Source organism: Acartia tonsa, chromosome 12 (genome assembly GCF_053477335.1).
Source record: "Acartia tonsa isolate MP-2025a chromosome 12, ASM5347733v1, whole genome shotgun sequence".
In the NCBI taxonomy this organism is placed as follows: domain Eukaryota; kingdom Metazoa; phylum Arthropoda; class Copepoda; order Calanoida; family Acartiidae; genus Acartia; species Acartia tonsa.
The window spans coordinates 24,156,456-24,163,232 of record NC_137271.1 but is presented as its reverse complement, the minus strand read 5'-3'; positions in this window follow the sequence as shown (position 1 = coordinate 24,163,232).

Below are 6,777 nucleotides of genomic sequence, written 5' to 3'. Positions count from 1 at the left end.
AAAATCCATAACCTACGGAAGAAAGCTGTAAGAAATGTTTTAAATGCTAAGTGCAATGTGCATGCCGAGCCCCTGATGGGAAAACTAGATGTTCTTAACATTTTTGTGTGTGCGAATGGGGCGTTTGTCCATATTTAGGTATGGAGACCGCTCTTCTATGAGTACTACTAAAACCTAATTTTAATGCAATACACATAGACATTCTCATCGTCGGTTCGCTTGTTTAGAATGCTTAACCCTCTATTCCCACAAGTATAATACGAATTTGGTTGAGCTGGTGGAAGCTCAACAAAAGACCCACGCGAAGTATTATGTTGCTTTAACCTAAGAATAAATGGTTGGTTTTGATATTCGATCAGAATTATATAAGTATATTAAGTATTAAGGAAGGAAAATGTTTTTATAAAGTGTATTTATATTACAAGTGCATAGGTTAAGTATGAAAATATTTACAGGATAAGTGTTAAAATTATAAGTAGAGTAGGACAGAAATGTGCCCTAAGTCCCAAGCAGTGAATTGTGCTAAGTGTTAGAGTTCTAACACAAGGCATAAGCTCAATTCATGCTAAGTACTAAGGGGCCTAAATTTAAACTACAATGCATGCCAAACAACTAAGTCATTACCTTTTAAAGCCAGAAAGAGAAGTTGATGGTAGGGGAGTTAATAAATAACTGAATAAATTCAAGAGGTACATGCTATAACATTAGCTCTGGACCAGGATTTTAGTGTTTGTCTGTGCAATTAAATGTCTGTGTGTTAATATGTGACGTAAATCAGGCATGGTTGTAGGCATACATATTCGTACTGTTTGTTTATATGATTACATTAACTATAAACATAATATCTATAATAAACATATACTATTAGCAAATCACATACAGATTACCATGAATAGGCTAGCGTTACCCATATATGGTGTCATATAGGTAAAGATAGGCCTATGAATGCATAAATTGATACAAATAATGCCTTGGGCCTAGCTAAAGTAATTGTGTCTTGCCCCTGAGTGCTACTAGATAATTGCAGGGCACGCGTCAATCAAATATTCATAATATGCTCTATAAAGTGTTGACTTTATATCAAGCATAGATAGATAGTTGTGGATGCGAAGCATTTCTGTAAAAGTCTCATATGTACGTTCAAAGAATTTGAAAATTGAGGATCGCATCTCCAATGGGGGTAAGTTGTTAAAAAAGAAAAAAGAGAAAAAGAAAAAGTTTAGTAGTCCCAGTATATAGGCATATATAATAAACTATAAATGTATTCCAAGCTACGTTAAATACGCTTTCCATTAAGAAAGTAAGCTTTGCGTATTTTCATAGCTGGGTATACAAGATGATAAACCTCCCAAATAGAATACATTCTTTTCTTGAGGGGTTTAGTTTTATCTAACATTGTCACATCAATAAATGTTTTTGCGTTGGTTGTTCTGGATAGTTCAGCTTCTTCTGATGATGAACTAGGTGGTGAAATGCTATCTTTCGAAGTGTAGACTGAGGTTGGGGGTGAGGTAGATATGTAGCCAAGGGCATCCACTTGCGCTACCTCGTTGCCATTCTCGTCCAGGGTGATTGAGTGATTTTCCAGGTCATAGTAGAGTTGGTTGAGGTCATTGGTAGAGAGGGATAGTGTGCTGCTGGAGCTAATGTCACTATCGGTCTCCACTCTACTATCTTCTCTGGTATTCAGGGCTGTATTTAACAAGAAATTTCTGATGGTGATGGACAGGTTCTCTGAGAATCCATCGTACTCTGGTGTGGTGATAATGTTGTTGTTCTCGTCTATAGCGTCAAGGTGTTGACAGGAACACAACCGCAATCCGTCCAAGGTAGGGTGGTGATAGGGTTCCAATACTCCATGATCATCTAGGTTATCTCCTGGCTGGTCCATGGTAGATCCTAAAAAGAGTTAGTGCGCGTGCTCCAACCGGTTCCTTGGGGTATCCTGGCTATGGTAATCTAAACAAAAGAAGTTTTAATAATCTTTTATTAATCATTTTATCCCTGGGATATTCTAGAAATTCTTTTCGTTACAGATAGACCTATAATGGATTGATTAGTTATCTCTATTTCTGTTAAATATAACTGTTTCCTGAATTTAAACAATATTTTATATAAAAATTTATAAGTACAATTAGTATTTACATATCGTATTAATTTCTTTGGTTACATTACTCGTATATATGTATAAGTATAGGGTTTTACTAACAATAGTTGGTAACCCTTGTTTGTATATTTTGTATATGTACATATGGTTTATACCATTGTTGGCATTAGCTGTATTTATTTTATTTTTAACACGAATAAATTTTAATCATTTTAAGGACTAATGTCTTACATTACATCGCTGTCAAGTATACCTTTTAGACTTAATATCTACAAAATATATCGTTCGACGTCCGTAATTAAATTTTACGTAACAATAAGTTGTCAACCCTTTGTTTATGTTTGGGCGGTCAAAAGTGATAGGGGTTGGATTTGAGCGAGGTTATAAAAAGCTGGCGGCCCAGTAATTATGCTCATTTTATCAATAATTGTCTTTGCGAGCGGAGCTTGCGTTCGAATGTTTAATTTTACCGCTAATTCCAAGAGAATTTATATAAAAGTGATAAAATATAGTAACCCGTTTGTTTTATATAAATGTTTTTATGTTATAGATTGTTGATATGCCCATTATTGCATTCGTTAGCCTCTATTTAAGACTCAAGAATCTTATTTTCTTCGTCGATAAGGCCTTTATCACTATATTTTTGATCGAAAGTGGGTTAGAAACAATATGGGTATATCTTCAATCCATGACAATTTTGTTTTATATAATATTTGCAGTTTTGATAGGACATATCTGAATTATCAGGTAGATTGACGTACCTTGTTTTGTTTACGTTTTCTGTCTGCAAAAGTTAAATTTTTTCATCGTAAGCAACACTTATATTAACACAGATATGTTCCATCACTTTATTCGTTTTAACTTTTGATTACAGCGCCCTTTTGTAATCAAAATTTATTGATTCTTGACTTAAATCTTTTAAAACAATTGTGCTATAGGTTTTAAAAAATAAGATTTTCGTTTTACTTAATTCAGTTATAATGATGCTAATTGATAGGTTATTTACGTTACAAGTAACTCAACCATATTTATTTTAAAATGATCGCTTACAAAAATTATATTTAGCTAGCTTTATCTTAGGTACTTTTAAAACGTCATTTAAAATATTCAGATTTAGCTAGTACATAAGTTTTAGTTGCTTGATACATCATAATGAAAATGTTTTGATAGCTCAGCGATAGCTATTTTTAAACGTTGAATCATGTAAAATTAATTACACATTCTTTAACTTAATTGAATCTACTTTTAAATAATAAAACAAAGTTTTAATATTTGAATAGCTTAACGATAGCTATTTTTAAGCGTTGAATCATGTAAGATTAATTACATATTCTTTAACTTAAATAAATTTTACTTTTAAATGATAAATCAAAGTTTTAATGGTTAGGTAGCTCAACCATAGCTGCTTAAAATACTGAAAAAAAATATTCGTGTGTACAGTCTTTTTCATAAAATTAATTTTACTATATTGCCTTTCAGAATCACTAGTCCTCTATTTTAAATTTACATCCGCTCATAATGTATATTCCGGACAGCCTGGACGCGCATCAGAATATTAAGGAAAGATTCGAGGAATCGATGAGAGCGGCTGCGGCCACTCTCGCCAATTCCTCGCTTCTCGAAACCTCCTTAGACGACTCGAGTTCAGTGTACAGCGACGCGTCTGGGATGCCAAGCCTTGCTGACGTTGATGACTATGGGAGTACGAGTACTTTTGATACTGTAGAGTCCGAAAGGGATCAAGGGGAGATGTTTGGCAACGAGCATCTCTCACTGATGCTTAGTAGAACGATACAAATCATCTGGTCTCTCCTCAATTCGGTGATGCAGAACTCCTGCGGTGACATTGGTGACGATGTTGCCGGAGGTGATTCTGGGTCTGCCGAGTCGAGGAGAGACCAGAAGACGAGTCTGGACGCACTCAACATGGATGGCTTAATTAACATGTTGTTGGGTTTAGGCTTGTTTTCTTGTGCTCTCTTAGTGGTCTTCTTCGGCGCTGTAGGGCTTGAGACTCTAACTCGTTTAGATAACACCTCAGACAGGTCGCTGGCTCGCTGGATAAGAGATGTATGTACGCGCCTCCGTGATATAGGCGTCCGGACCATTGAGCTTCTTCACTGCGGTAACAGGACCAACAGGACTAGATCTGGAGTTACGTCGCCAACTGTGGAGCCGTCGGATACAGGCATGTATGAAGCCGCGTCCTCTGTGATGGATGATATTCTGTCAGATACACAGGTGAGCTTTTCTTCTGTTATATATTTGTTTTCTGTTTTGTATATTTTTTTTTTTGTATAGCCACCCGTTTTGTCTAATAAAGCATCATGATGTTGCAGGGTTGTTCTGTCCTATTCTCACTTCCTCAACGTTGACTTTCGGCTCTTCCATATATATCGCTCACCGTTTGTCGTCGTTTTATGTCACCAGAGAAATCCGCTCGGTTACCGCAATTAAATTGAGATACCAGTTAACATTTACTAAAATCTTAATTAGCAAACTAATATTATTTCCCTCTGGGAAGGTTGAGAGTTTGCTCGTGCCGCACGTTTCTCATTGGGGTTTTAAATGTTAGATCAAGACTTTAATGTTTTCTTTTTGTTTTAGGCTCCCTCTGCTAGTCCATCAACTCCAGCCGAAGTGAGATCCAGAGTTGGGCTGTTTGCTGTACACCGCCTGTCTGCCACTGAGGATCGAGTTACTGGAAGTAATGTGCCTGCGGGATTGGACACCCCGTCGGGAAGTCCTGGCTTCCGTCCGTTGATCTTTGATCAATCAGAGCGTCTTCATGTAAGTATCCATGCTTTAGTTTTTCTATATTAATTTTCAGAAAGAGGCTGTACATTTGTACACGTATCTAGAGGTATTTGCAACTAAAATTCTTTTATTGGTAGAATATTTATCTTAAAATGTATGGTTGCATAAGCATTTTTGAACCGTTCTAAGATTTTAATTCTATTATAAAGTGGGTCGAATCGCTACCTAATCATATAGCTTTACAGGATTTTAGACATTCTTATTTCCTGATTTTCCTAGATTCTATTTTGGTGTTGTGATTAAACTAATAAAATCTATTATATTTTAGGCGACCAATTCAATCCCCCTGACGCGGTTCTACACAACGATGGGGAGGTGTAATCGGGCCAGTACTGAGAGGACAGCTGAGGGATCCAGCGACAGCTCTTCATTGAGCTCTATTATGTGCCTTAGTCGCATTGAGTCTCCATCTGCAGCTGATTTGTCTGAGGTAAGTTTGATAAGCTCTTATAATATTCTTATTTTCTTTGTTGCAAAAATTACGTAACTTAGACTAGGCTGTTTAGCTCAGTTAGCTATGCTTTTAGACAATAATTTTATTCTAACTATGATGTAGTTCCTTCCTAATGGTCAACATTAAGAGTATGGATAAGTTATTTAATAATCTAAAAAAAAATTGACTCGCAAACATGTATGGATAAGCGTTGATACATTTCTTGTGAACGTTCATTAAGATGATTGTCTAATAATGTCCCTTTTTCTTATTTTAGGATGCGGCTAGCATAGTCCCACTGGTCGATGATATCGAGGATGTTGATCTCCCGCCCATTAGATTTAATGCGGTGAGTGATGAGATCGAGTACCCTACACCACTGAGAGTTCTCAGTTTGGAGCGTCTGCGCCGCTCCATGCGTACTCCAACTCCTGCCATTTTGGAAGAGATAACGTCGGCGGAGAATAGCTTCGATTCAGCAACGCGTTCCTCAGATAATAACAGGACAGAGGATTCCGGCGTTGAGGGAGTCCCTCGGCGTCGGGGTCCTACGTTCCCTAAACGTACGCCGTAAAGTGGCGCTGTTAGCTTGGTTGAATATGACATACAAATTTTAAGACAATGACCAGTTTAGACAACATGTGACTAAATTTACAGATTTTCTAATTCTTATGTAACTAGTCAAAATAGTAATCACTATGAAGTAAAGACTTTTGTTATTAGACGTTATGACTTTTTATACTGTACAAAACTAAATATTAATTTACACTTCTGCCATTATGTTATGTATATACATGTTTAGTCTGTAAGGATATTTAGTATGTACGGAAATGATTATAAGGTTGTATTTTCTTTATGCCCATAATTTAAAACTTCATTCAATCTTAATTACTTTCTTCGTAGGCGAATTAATCTTTTCTTTTCTCAATAGTATATTAACAACTGTAATTACAGCCTTATGTCACAGTTTATTCATTCTTGTTAGCTTGTAAGGGTTATGTATATATAGATATTTAATCGAACTCGCACCTCAGTACCTTTTCTCTAAATTTCATTTATATCCATCCCTGTGCATTAATCGTGAATTTTAATTGTGCTGTGATATAGAGAGGACTTGTAAATAGCATATATTTTTTTTGTAACCAATATCTAAGTAGACCGAAAGACTGACGTTAGACAAAGTTATTTAAATACGCTTATTTAAGTATTTTTTAAGAAACTCATGTAAAGACTGTTTGTGATTCGAGTAATTAAAGTAATATCATTGATCGGATGATCTCATTAAGGAAGCTTTATTTAATTAGTAAGACTTAGAATAAATAGCGTTTCCCTTTTTTTTTTTATTATGGAGCTTAACATCCCTTTTAAATTTCAATACAATAGTCATAAAGCTTAATGTTTCGAGGTAAAATGTTCTTAT